Consider the following 14,525-nt stretch of genomic DNA (forward strand, 5'->3'; position numbering starts at 1 on the left):
GAGGCCTGGTGCCACGCGTTGTGGCATGCACGCTACTCTTCGTGACCTCTCTCCACATACAGAACTGTGGTGGAGCTCAGGCACGGAAGAGAACACCCTGTGATGATCCTCGGATGGCACAAGTTTATGAGTTTGCTCTTTTCTAGTGCAGTGAGGTGCCCCACGCCATCACGCTCACAGTGTTCTAAAGGAAACTGACGGCACAGCCAGGATGTCTACTGATGCCGTTCAGCACAGCGTCTTGGTGGCTGGTGCTGCTGCTCCTCAGCTCCCAGGTTTCTTTCCAGACTGGGGCGTTTTCTGTGCGAACGTTTTCCCCATTATCCCCATTGCCCCCAAGTTCGTGTGGACTGTCTCTAGAGGATCCTGTTTCTTTCCACCTTACAAAGACATGCTGGCTTGTTGAAGGGGTGTTTCTGTATTGTCCCTGTTTGTGTGTGCTCGCTCTTCGATGGACTGGAAGCCCTGTTGGGTGGTCACACCCCTCGCCCGCAGTGCTTCTGGGATCAGCTCCAGGTGGCCTGACTCTTTCCAGGAATGAGTGGCCGCCTGATAGTGGATGTGTACTGGTAACCACTTAGATAAGAATTAGAGTTGATGATTCATAAGTGACAAGAAATGCATGAATACGTTTATTTCCCTGTCTACTTTCCTCAATGTGGACTATTTGGAAAGGGAGCATGCAAGGTATGATCCTACCTAGAAAATGACATGTTATAATAAGATTCCTAAACACTTCGAAACTGCAGACCTATAGAAAGTTTCAAGACAATGAATCATGGAGACACTAACACCAGAATTAAGGTGAAAAGTACCTAGCTCCCTGCCCCTGTTTTAATTCTCTACCTTTCCTTCATTTCATTACTATTTTTTGTATTTCGGCTATTCTGTTCTCTGTCTTCAATCAGGAATCTATCACATGTTTTCTCATTTGTATTAATTTCAGGACAAGGCAGTGGTAGGGCTGTTTTGTTTAGTGGAACAGAAGACCGGAAACACAACCACAATATTCTGCTTACAGTTGCGTGTCCCATATAACTCCTAAAGCAGAAATGGGCAATGTCTTGTCAGGCTATGATACTTAAATACTTAAGGAAAGAGAGAATATAAGGATGAGTTTGATAAACATGACCAGTGAAGCTGTGGCAGACTGCAGACAGTAATGACATAATCAGAACAACTCTTTCACAGATATATCCATCCATCTATTTTCCAACCGCTTCATCCAATTCAAAAGTCACAGGGGAGCTGGAGCCTATCCCAGGAAGCAATGGGCACAAGGCAGGATACACCCTGGATGGGATGGCATCATAGAGCACACCCAGACACACACTCTCACAGCAGGGTCAGTTTTCCCAGAAGGCAGCTAATCTACCAGTATGTCTTTGGACTGTGGGAAGAAACAGGAGCACCTGCAGGACACACACGTGAACAAAGCAAAAACACACAATCTCCACACAGATAGCACCCCAGGAATTGAGCCCAGGGCCTCAGTGCTGTGAGGCAGCAATACTAAGCACTGTGCCACAATAGGTTTATTCCATGCTGAAAAGAGAAGAGAGAAAACACAACGTTTCGGCTGTTGCAGAAACGTTGCGTTTTCTCTCTTCTCTTTTCATTATGGTATAAACCTATTACTTGTTCCTTTGCAGACTACGCATGCTGACACAGCTACCCACCTGAACTACTGTGCCACCATGCCACCCACAGTTGTGTAGATGTAAAAAAAGATTAAAACTTCCACAGAATACATAACAATACTTGTAGCCTTTGTTGTTCTTAGGTATGCTACGAACTGTGTAAAATATCTGGATTTTAATTTATTTTATAGATGTTATGATTTTTTTAAGAGGACCATAAGTAGTAAACCACAATTTAAGTCATTTTCTTTCTTACAATTTTTTCGGAAGATCTGTATTTATGTTCTTGTTTTATTATTGCACAGTCACGTATTTCTTACGCCGTATCTCTTACTACAATTGAATTGTGGAGAACTTTAAAAATATCAGTGCGAGTGCATTCAAGGCAGGCGATACAGTACGTGGCGTTTTGTCGGCGTTTGGTAGTCTTCTCTGGCAAGCAAAATAGCGCCGAAACTGAATACATTCCCTTGGGCAAAAAACTAAGTGTCAATAAATAAGTTATTAATAATACTGTGTGACACAAATAAACCTCTAGGGGTTGGTGTTAGGTGGATAAGGGAACTGTAGACCGAGAAGACTGCTTGCGTGAACACGCTTTGTCGAGGGTGCGGGCTGGAGCCAAGTCCGCCCGCGCTGCTTCAAGGTGCGTTTTCTATTCCAGCAATTTAATTTTCCACTCACGCAAGCTTTCGTATTATTGCAGTGGACAGTTTTGACAGCTTCTTGGATTTTCTTCATTGTTGTTCAGCAAAGAAAGGCGTTGTCCGGGTTCACAGCAGAGGTCTCGCAGGGCTTTTGATCGTTTTTGTTTTAATTATTGCTGACTCCTAACGGTTGAATTTTCTGAAACCGTGCTACACATCTAGCTCATACAGGCCCTCATGCCATTTGTTGATCTTTAACTGACTATTGCTAGCTGGATTGAATGAAAACGTAAATAAAGCAAGCTTAATAATTCGATTGAAACTTTATTATCCCCTGGGAGCACAGTCTAATGGAACACTACAACAAGGACAGGCAAACATTACCAGCATAGAAGACAGTACAACAGTGTTAAAAGAGATGAGTGTTGCTTTACATTATTTGAGAGTGAGATTGTTGAGGAGATTAAATATTTCCTGAGTCTGTTTCTTTTACACCTGAGGACACAGCAATGTGTGTCGGATGAGATTAGTGTAACTTCACAGTGGAGAGGGTGACCTCCCATTATATTCCTAGCCTTCTTTACAGCCCTCTGTGTGTAAAGGTCATTTAAGCCATTTAAGTTTATTAATTTTCCAAATCTATTACAATTAACGGTACTGATGTTAGCAAACTAACAGGTGAGACAGTATGTTAAAACACTTTCAATGAAAGACTTGTAGAAAAGAGTTCAAATAACTCTTACAAAAGCTTACAATAGAATTTTTTAAGGAGAAAAAAAAAGTCGTTTTTTGGTGTGACAACATTTGTCCCATCTCAGGTTTCAGGTTTTTGTCTATAACCAGTCCCAACTACTTGCTGTCATTGACAACCAACAGTTCGATCATTAATTGCTGTAGGTTGGAGAGGTGTTGCATTTGTTCCTGAAAATAATTATCAGTTCATTTGTTTTTAACATCAAAGAGAACTATTGCACCTTTTAGAAAAATTGTTTCGAATGGGCCCGTGATGATTTTCTAGGTCTTTTAAAAAGCTGCCCAGGGCTGTGTCACCCATAACCTTAATGATATATCTGTCAGAGTTTGCTCTTACAGTTGTTAGTGTCCAAAATGTACTACAGGGGGGACAAGACACAGCCCTGTGGTGATCCAGTAGAATTGTACAAATATCAGATAACCATTTTCCCTTGTTGAGACCTGCTTGTTAAGTCTAGAACCCATCTTATCAAGTTACTGTTTAATTTGGAGTTCTGAGAGTTTGTGTGCTAGCAACAGTGGTTGTATAGTATTGAAAGGAGAGGAAAAATAACAACAATATTTATACAATATATACATGCTGTTATTGTTACAGAATATTTATATATTTTTATATATTAATATATAATACTTATATATCCAGTATTTTGAATAGAAATCATTACAATTTTGCTGTAGTTGTAGTTGACATCTAACACTGCATCCTACAATATTAGTCTGTACTCATGTGCGGAATGGATTCTGTTGGCATGCAGATCTTTCTGTCAAAGCACATTAAAAAATGAGGTCTTGTTCTTGTTTTCAAAATGACTAAGAAATTGATACAGCGATGCTATCAAAACTACTACCTTGCACACCACACTTTGTTGCAAAAACAAGAGTCGCGCCTCTAGTTTCAGGGTGTGGCCTCTGTGTCAGTGATCAGGCTTTCTATTCTAGTTACAGCCTCGATTCTTCAGAAGCCTGTCCCTCATTCCCTCACCTTTCCTGGGCTTACAGAAGCATCAGCTACAGATATTATCAGGACGACTCCCAGTGATAAAACTGGTTCGCTGCACTCAATACCTGTTCAAGCACAGGTACATATTTTCCCATCATCTGCAGGGCTACACTAGGAGCCAGTCACAGAGGGCATGAGGGAGGCTTTGATGCTTTAAGTTGAATGTTCACAGTAAGCGGTTGACAGATAGTGACCAAAGTTACCGTTATGGAATGTTGAAAGAGAAGTGACCTTGGGTATATCTAGATGGAGTTCTCAAATTATCCTCAGAGTGTTTCAAAATATGGACCCTGACTTCTTTTGCTTTGGAAATCAGATATAAAAATAGAAATCTAAACAACCCTTATTGAATCATGTGGCCATATCTCTGTAACAGAGTACAATAGTGTTTGGTGAACTCAACGAGGGCGTTAGGTAGGTGAGCATTAATGAGACTGGCATGTTGCAGGGTTGCTATTTTGGCAAATATATGAAATCTAGTGCTTATCAGGAGTTTATGCATGTGTTTTTAGCAACTTCCTAATTATTTATGGAATGTATAATGCAAATGGACTGATCGTTGGCCAGAACCTTATGTAAAAGCCATACGTACTATATAAATGTCCTTTAAAATACTTTCTTATTTCATATGCATTTTCATGTGAATACAATAGAATACTGTTAGAAAGCATTAAATGAAAATATTAAATCCCTAGGATTAATCATATATTTTGAAATATTTTACCAGTAGTTACAAATATCAGTTGGAGACTCAGACTCAGTCCTCACTTATATAGGGATACATTAAGATTAATTGTTCCATGAAGTCCCTTACCAGCACTATGTGCAAAAGAAGCATGTGCAAAACATAGTAAGGCACGTTTTCCCCATGTTTGAAAAGAAAGGTGCTCTTTATAATGCGTTATATTCTAAAAAGGGCTAAACATTACATATTGCATTTTTAATCCATGCCAAACAAAATTATAAATAAACAAAGCAGTTTAACTTTGGCTTCATCACTTTGGTCCATTTGCAGAGCAAAATACCGAAACCAATGACTTCATGAACCACTGGTACGCTCTCTTTCACTGTAATATGATGATTTAACTGCAGTGTAAGACCTGTATAACTTGCTCTGTTAGAAAAAAGTGCTATTGCTTAATAAATATTAACTATTTGTTCAAAAGGTTCATGTCTGTCTGTCTTCTATGTGAAAAGATTCTTTATTTGCCTGAGTTTGACATTTTCACGATCCAATCAAAACAAATGAAAGTTTATGCATAATATAAAAACAGGTATGTTCAAAGTAAAATTCAAATTGCAATCCACAGCTTACCTACTAGAATAAGTACAGTCAAGAAAATGAAGCTACTACACTCCCATTAAGGAGATGTATTGATTTTTTCCTACCTGCAGTATGCAATAACTAGTGTCATTTCTGGTATCCATGAGGGAGTAACCAAAGCATGAAATACTGTAGAAAAATGTTTTGAAAGCAATATTTTGGGCACTCCAGTAAGTACGTGGCCAGGTGATTAAACAAATGACTTCACTACCCATTATAAATGGTTTGTCACTGTCACAACTCAAAGATTTACGTTAATTACCTACCGTCAACGTTGGCAGCACACTGACTCTTTTTACCTTCTTTGTGCTGTGCAAACTGTACTGTCTCTGCAAATCCGAATGTTTACGTCTGGTTACCACATTGTGATAGGGATCCTAAGTTATGACTCACCCTTCTTGTCCTTCTCATCCTTCTGATCTACATGAGATGAGTCATCTTTCTCACCTTTCAGCTCTCGAGATGAAATTAGTACCGTGTTAGGTTGTTGTGCTTTGGGAATAATTGCTCGGAAGATGCAGCACAACAGGAATAAATTAATACTAGATGAATGTAATAATAATTTCTCACATTTACTGTATGTAGTTCTTTACATTCCAAAGGTTCCCCAAGGGTTTTTGTTACATATAGGAGGGAACCCCACTTCATCCAAAACCAGAATCCAGCATCCAGCAGCGTGACACTCAGCAGTAGCCCCACTTCACAGTAGATCTGGAGCAGCAGTGAGAAAGTACTGCAAATAAATTAAGAGGGAAATTTTTGGTAAACATGATTATGCAAGCCCCATAGTGAAACTTAACCATGACGGAGTGTAATGTGCCTACTCTTACAAGCAATCCCATGGGTTCTTTAATGACTAAGAAGTAAGGATAGCGGATTAACATCTCATCTGAAAGAGATCCTCCGACAGCGCAGTGTCCCCAGTGCCTTACTGGAACGTTGGTTGAGAAATCTTGGTCCAGAGTGAAGGGCATGATGTTCTGGTTCAGCAATGCCACTTACCACAGCAGCCTGGCTTTCCTTGGATGTGTCCCATCTCAGTACTGAACAGGCCCAGCCTTGCTGAGCTTCAGAGATCTGGTTCAATGCAACTGAAAGGTGGTAAAGCTTCTCTCAACAGAACACCTACTGTACTGCATAGTCTCATGGAGGAAGACATGGGTAGTGGGAAAAAGCAGTATCACTGCAACTACGTTCTAGTTTTCTTGATTTAACATTTTTGAAGATCCTGATATGCAAATACACATTTGTACAGGAAGGTACTGAATTTTCTGTTCAATTTAGAAAACAAAGAATTCATATACACCTAACAGGACTACTATCATATTGAATACATATATGACATTAATTGTTTAACGGCCAAAAGACCAAATTTTCAAAAACAACAATCACTTGAAACATCCGAATTGAAATGGCCCAAACACGCTCTATGCTGGTAAACCTTTAATGCTCATGGGTAAACAAGTAAATGCTTAAATGTAACTGCTAATGGGCCCAAATAGTTCAGTGTACTCTTAGAGTTTAAAAGGTTTATTAAATTTGAGTTTAATGACTTCTATTTAATTATCTTGGTCCTATTACAGTAATATTGGCATCTGTACAAACTCCACGTTTTTTAGCTTGGTGAACTTCTTCCTCAGACTCCACAAACACTGTCCTCTGCTGAAATGTGACTCATTTTCAGCCAACACAACACACAGCAGATTCAGCTGGACATTTTGCATAAAGTTCCTTAATTATATACTGTAAAGTGCTGTGCAAGTATTCAGTATACAGAGAAATCTGTGGGGAACTTCCACTGAAAACTAAGCCATGTTGTTTAATGTTATCAGTAAATCCTGATGGATCTGTATTTTGCAAAAAGTAGCCTTTTTGCTTAATGGATGTGTAGAAGAGAACAAATGATTACAAGGACAAAGAACACCTGACAATGAGTCAATAATTTGACTGGTAAATGTGATGAATTACTACACTACGTCAAACTGGTTTCCCATGTACAGCTTCACTTTTGCTTTTCCAGTCACGTTTTAGAAGATTGCAATGAATGTTAATTAAAAATTTCTAAATGACAAACTTGGATACTTCCTTGCCCAACTCAATTAAAATATATTAATCGCTGGGAAAATTGTAGAAATCAATATTGGAAAGCTTTGAGTAAAAGGCTGATGTTCATAACATACTAATATCTAGATCTTTGTATGTCAGTATGTATGTCTTACATTATTTTGATAAACAATCTATCCATTAATGAGCATATTAATTTATTTTATACATAAATTCCAGTGCTAGAGCTGTAGCCACACAAATATCCATGCAGGAAGGTGAAAGGCTAGGGTACACTACAAAAGGATTTAAGACCTTTACCTGTGCTCTGACCCCAAGCTTCTCTCTCCCCGTCTGTGTGTCTCATGGAGAGCAAGCTGGGGTATGTGAAAAGACAAATTCCTAATGCAAGAAATTGTATATGGCTAATAAAGTGATCTTATCTTATCTAATTGAAGAAAGCTTTAAATGAACATACATAGAAATGTGCAACATATTAAAATTATGATCATTTTCCACTGTGTGTAAATGGCTGATTAGTTTGTGATTCTGCAGTCTATTTGCCCAAACTTTGCTCCCATTCAGAAAAGAAAAATATGTTAAAATGAAGACGGGGAAGAATACCATAGACTCAGGAGAGAATGGTACATGACTAATATCAGCTGAAAAGCAAGCTGTCAAGTCTTCTCTGGGAAACCTGATTAAAAATGACCCATTACTGACCACCAGACATGAAAGTTACTGAAGCAGAAATAAAAGAAAATGAAACCTTGGAAAACTGCATCCAACAAGCAGAAAGAAAAAAGGTTACTTCTCAAGGAAGCCTTCTTACTGTGTCCTTGTAGTTCTGTCAGATGGTTAGAAAACACTCTGGTTTCTGCTGCTTCTCACAGGTCGTGACCAACCTGAAACTGAAAGTTTTGCATGCAAACGTTAGCAACAATACTTTTAAGCTTGTTAGGTAAACCTCTTTTCCAGAGTGTTGAATCTCAGATTTCTAAAAGTACCATTTCCAAGTCACAGTTTGTAAAGTGTGAATCGCTTAAATAATCGCAGATTAATACTTTCTCAGAAATGTTTATGGCACGCTTTTGGTGGTATTCAAAGAACAAAGTTAAAGGAAATGTGGATTTGGATAGAAGTACTGCACACTGAATAATCATAAGTAGGATTCAGATACAGACAGATCTTGGCTCTTACCTGGGTGGACCTCTTAGAGGGGCCTCACCAGTAGCCCATGTTATTCCAAGGCCAACCTGCTTTGCTTCAAGTCTCTTAATGCTCATCGCTCCTTTGCTCTCACTATTTAACAATACGATACTGTTAGTGACACACATTTCTTTAAAATAATCATTTGACATCACTCTTCAACATGCCTCTTCAAATGACAAGGTGATGACAGAAAACAGTCTGAAATGCTTTCTTTTTTTTTGTCTGTTTATTTTTAGTACTCTCAAATAGTTCCCACGTGTTACATGTATTACACATCTACATATTTCTTAATACTGGGAACAGAACTTATTAGCTTTGCTAAGTCCTATTCTTATTAGTGCCCCTGTTTCCTTTGAGTGGTGAAAGCTGTGCCACGCTGCTCTGTATGAAGACAGAGAGGGTGGGTGTTCGGTGGGTGTCTTGTTTTATTTAAACCTTTTTGCGTCATTTCTAATAACCAGAACCTGAACGCAAAAGGCAAGAAGGTAGCTATAAATAATAAATGAGGCTTTTCTAAGTGGAGCTCCTAGTCCCCCCAGCATTTGGATTGAGCAATATGTATTTGAAGAAATATTTTTTTTTTAATCAATGGGGGAGGGTTGGAACTTACATAACACATCGTTCAGTACAAATGCTTTTGCAGCTTCCGTACTCAGATTACATTCTTTTTGCTGTTGACCTGTTACATAAAAGGTAAATGCAGTCTGAATTCATGAGCACAGCACACATTCACCATCCACCCCCAGTCAGTGCTATATATACACATATTGTGCAGGTCATACTGTAGCATACACCTAATGCTTTCTGACTCTGAGGCTTGTATGCATGAAGGAGGTGCCTGGGACCTTCTCAGTGCACCATTCAGACAACAATATTGGTTTATCAATTCCCTCAGGGGACTTCAAAGAAGATACGTGAGAGACACAATTCCCATTAAAGGAAGCGAAAGTAAAAGCCTACAAAAGCTACACTCTGTGAAAAGAGGTCAAAATGCACCTTTAAATTAAGTTTATTTTGTTTTGCTTCTCAATAATCATCTGACTAAGCTCTTACTGTATTACATTCCAATGTGGTCTGTATGTGGCAATTTATTCATATTAGTGAGACACAGTGTTATATATTTTAGAAAAAAAACTCCTATGGTATTTTATGTTTTTTATATATTTATTTGAATGTTGTTTTCTCCACTGATTTATTTTCCTCCTGTAGGTTTTACAAATCCTCAAAAGAGCACACTAGAACAACAGTCTCTGGTGACCTGTACTGTATATGCACAAGGTCTGATGTACATGACTAGAAGATTGATATTCAGCTACAGGTGTGGAACTGCCGTGAGTGAATTGGACAAATCCCTAATCTGGTAGATGTTTATTTAAAAAAAAACTAAAGGCTCTGGGATATTTCCTCAGGGGGATTTATTTTGTTTTTACATTCTTGATGAATGCTGTTCCGTATTGGTCAGTACAATGGTGGTTAGCGCTGCTGTAGAGTCCTGGGTTGCCTTTAAGGTGGGGATGTCGTTGTGTGTGGAAATTGCCAGTCTGCCCTGTGTTTGCACAATTTTTTTCCTGGGGTGTTTCCTCCCACATTCCAGTGATATGCCAGCTAAGCTTGACTGGCTATTTTAAATTCAAGGGAAAAGCCAGTCATTTACTCACAGTGCTGTGTTGTGTCCTGTGTTTCCAATATAGTCACCAGTTTTCCAGAGCAGTCACCAAGACATGCACAGATTATTCCTCATTTACAGAATGCTTGTATTATTCTGTGTTGTTCCATTTACAGCCTATTTGCTATAGGTCATTGACACTGGTTTACTGCAAAATCTGGTTCAACATTTGTTTTGTCAGGAATGAAAAGGGTATTTCATATAAAGAAAACTAGTAAACGGTTTTTAAAAAGGCCAGCATCTTTGAGATTTGTTTGCACTCACCTTGTTCTTTTTCTTTGTGTTTTGTGTAAGTGTGTTTTAGTAGCATCTTGATATTATTTTCCCCTGGTGGCAGAAAGGAGGGCAGATATTTTAGACATTTTCATGCTAACATGATTGTGTAGTGACTCATTTTGGCTGACCTGTTTCCTTTCTTTAAATAGCAGTGAGCTAGGCAGGCTTTCTCCCTAACAGACCCGGTGAGACCAGAGTGGGCGGCTGGCTGTGAAGTTCTTCTTAGCTGGTTAATCGGTTACCAAGTTACCATTTCTCCCTGAAGCTGAACCAAAAACAGTTTGAACCCTGTGGTGTTCCCACTGCCAGCTATTGACGCTACTGAGGTTGTGTCGTCCTATCTCTTCACCTTTCCTTGAAGCCTGAATGCCCACATATTTATTCATACCTGCACGAAACAGGAACAGGTAACATCAAACAACACACAGATTTATGGATTGGAAAAATGTCTTGCACAAAATAGTTCAAAAGTCTTCACAGCATTGCGCAGAAACACAATCTTGTCATAAATAATGTCTCCATAAATCAGGAGGGTGACATTCCTTCATACCACTGTAGTTAGTATTTTGGAAACCCTCCTCTAGTGTTTTGGGTTTCTGGCACTTATGAAGGAGGATTTTTCATTGTTCCTGCAGGCAGAATTGCTATAGGTCCCTCAGACACTTTGGTTTCTTGAGTTCTACCACATATGTTTGATTCAACTGAGGTCTAGAGACTGAGATAGCCCATTTAGTACATTTTATTTTGTGTGCGTGTCTTTGGCGATTTGCATCGTTGTCATGCCACCAAGTACCTTTCTGGCCAAGCCCTAACCAAGGGGTACTTTGCAAACACAAGTGACCTCTTTTTTTGTGATTCATCCTTAAAAGTAGCTTCTTCCTTGCAACTTGACCATGAATGTGACATTTATGCAGGCAAAGTGGAATGCTAGATAGGTTTTGCCACTTTGAACCCTGAAAAGTGTGTGTGTGTGCCAGTGTGTAACGAAAATCTCCTACAGTTGTCTCCCAAACCTCTTGACTCCCATGCTGTGGTGGCAAGATACTTCCTGGCAGAGTTGCTACTATACCTGTCCATGCGTTTTCTAACCATTTTATCCAATTCGGGGTCACAAGGAGAGTCGGGGTCTATCCCAATATTATCCTAACTCCTGGACAGGACACCAATCTATTGCAGGGCAGACACACTCACACCAGGGTCAACCCACATGAACAAGGGGTTAAACTTACAAACACCCCAGGCCAGGAATAGAGTCCAGAGGTTCAGCACTACAAACCAGTGCTCCACCATATTGCCTGTTTTTTTATTTTATTTTAGAGAACAAAACAAAACCATTTTACATATGAACAACCATTATTCAGCCTTACATCACAGGCACAAATTCCTGTATGTTCCCCTAGTTTCATATTGCCTGTTTTTAATGGTTATAATAGTTGCATTCACTGCTTGTGTTTGATTTCAGTAGCCTGATTTCTTAATAATTTCTTAATAATGGACTCCACCTTGAAGGTGATAGATTTCGTTTTTTTGTGGAATCTATACATATAAAAGCCATTCTCTAACTGTTAGACCTTCCCTGCAGTCTACAAAGAGCTATTTAATCCATGCTACTGCTGAATGTGTGTTGCCTCCTTTTATATCCCTTGGAAACAGAAATCCTTCAGGCTCCTAGATTTCCTAAGTCTTCCATTGCAGTTCCAAAGAGCAGAATATTATTGTTGATTTCTTTTTTTCAGTCTTGCTTAAATACATTCTTAGAGATGTATATACACATGCCCCTTATGTTGTCTGGAATTCAATTAATTATTTATGAAAGTAGGACTTTGATAAGTCTAGTGCTTAAAATAATGTTATACATTGTTGATTTTTTACTTAGGCACATTATGCAATCTGTAACTCACTCTGTCTTTGTGCCTATTCAGTCAATAGGGTAAATTAATCTGAAGGGCAATATACTTACATTACTGGCCTTAAAAAAAGAGTAGCTGAGCCTAACTGCATCAAGGAAAACTTAAGACCATTCTAAAGAAATGTATTGCATACAATGATGTGGCCAGAAGAAATCTGTCCACCACTGTCTGCCTTCTGAGGAAATCAGCTGGTCATGTCCAACCACTAAAATCTAATGTGATTGCCATGTTGGCTCAACAGTTTGATGTTTATACCCATTCCTCTTTCAGAATGTCATTCTCATAAACTATTAAGAATGATGACCTTGAAAAGCACCAACATTTGGCAGGGATGGAGGGTGTCTGTTAAGCCACCCTTCATAATTTTAAATATTCACACTCAGCATTCCACAATGCAGAATGTATAGTGTGGAATTCTGGCCTAACTAAATATTGATTCTGAAGTGCGAGGCTGTATTCGTTGGCGAATACTATAATGTGGATCATTTATTTATTCTGATGAATCTGGCATTGCGAACTTTACAGACCTCAGAAAAACCTACTGGTATTTTAAGCCTAAAAGCCTTTATATTTTACAGCATTCTAATTATGCCACTCTTTTGAAAAAGGAGGCACAGCATCTTAAAAAAAACTTGCCTGCAAGGATCCTTTAATTTGCATTTCAGAATGCTTTTTGTGCTGTTTCTATATAAGAATATACAGTATAATGTCAAAAACACATCTCTGTACAGCTACAACAGTACTGGGTCACTCTTTTCGGAAAATGAGTCTAGGTGCCTGCCTCAAGCACAAGACTGAACTGCACATTTTTCTGAAACAGGGCAAAAAGAGGACCACTTGACAATTGAAATATTCCCCTCAAATACTTTCTATTACATCCTTTTTAGATACATTGTTTAAAGCTAACAGCTTAGGCATTTACAGTATGTCCTCTCTACACAATAATTACCATTGCTCAATGATGTGTTTCTTAGATATCAAGTGCTCTTGTAAAAACAACATCCCAGTAGGAAGGTGATAAATCTGATTTAGTAAAGAGCTGAAACACCTAATCAACTAAACCAGATCCCCTGCAAGCCATATGACAGGCCTACCTGACCTCAGGAGGCCTGAGCACATGGACTAACCACAACACCAAGGAGACTTCTGTGCTCTGCAACAATGAGCTTGCTTTAATACACTTCTCTTCCACCTCATTAAAAAAGAAAAAAACACCTTCCCTGACCTAGCAATAATAAGTGAACCTCCCTGTGAACCTCCTTACATACAGTAACATCCCTGGCTAAACGAAAGCCATGTGACTCTCACCCTTAATTAATTAGCTAGTTCACCACACATTAATCTATCTATAAGTGATTAAGGTCTGAATGATCTTTAATGGAATTAAACTAATTTATTACTGCTGCTGGCTTGCCACAACATACAAATATACAGCAGTTTAGTACATCATCTAAGTAAATTAATTTTGAAGAAACCATTCTTCTAAACCAACATAAAAGATTGAAACAGGTAGACCACTGATCAGTGCTTGTGAGACCTCTAGCCCAAATATATCAAATACAAGAACCACTATAAATGAGCACCCTCCTTCTCACTGAAAAATTACATTAAAAATGATGTATTTACTCATTAGGTTTATATTTTTACATTTTGCACGTTTATTGTCATAAAAATATTCAGTCTGGAGACAACCCTGTAGGTAAAGTGAATACTACATTGTAATCTGCATATACTGTAGGATCCAAATCACCAACATTTGAAAAAATTATTTTTTTTCTGTCAAAGCCCTGTTCTTAGCATTATTAGCCCTTTGCAGTTATGGCTGGAGGCTGAGAGGCAATGATCTTCCTTTACTTGACAACTGGAGACAAGTATGTAATATTTTGCCCTGAAGTAGTGACACCTGGTTCACAGGGCAGACACGTTTTCAGAGGAGAAATCATTCCATTCATTGCCCTTTATGCCTCTTGCATGTTCTACAGTAACTAGTTCTCATGCTGTTTTTTTTTTTGTTTTGGTCTTGTTTTTGCTGGAAACATACACAGTTGTGACAT

General features: G+C 38.7%; 1 long non-coding RNA gene across 1 annotated transcript; it reads right to left on the reverse strand.

Annotated features, from left to right (window-relative positions):
* Positions 1-2,595: 2,595 nt before the first annotated feature.
* LOC148676101 (uncharacterized) lies at positions 2,596-9,022 on the reverse strand. The gene is made up of 3 exons (XR_015925906.1): positions 8,608-9,022; positions 8,240-8,318; positions 2,596-6,097 (listed from the first exon to the last, which is right to left on the reverse strand). It is a non-coding gene; the product is annotated as an uncharacterized LOC148676101 (long non-coding RNA).
* Between the last annotated feature and the right edge of the window lie 5,503 nt (positions 9,023-14,525).

The sequence above is a fragment of the Lepisosteus platostomus genome, chromosome 2 (genome assembly GCF_059453375.1).
Source record: "Lepisosteus platostomus isolate fLepPlt1 chromosome 2, fLepPlt1.hap1, whole genome shotgun sequence".
Classification (NCBI taxonomy): domain Eukaryota; kingdom Metazoa; phylum Chordata; class Actinopteri; order Semionotiformes; family Lepisosteidae; genus Lepisosteus; species Lepisosteus platostomus.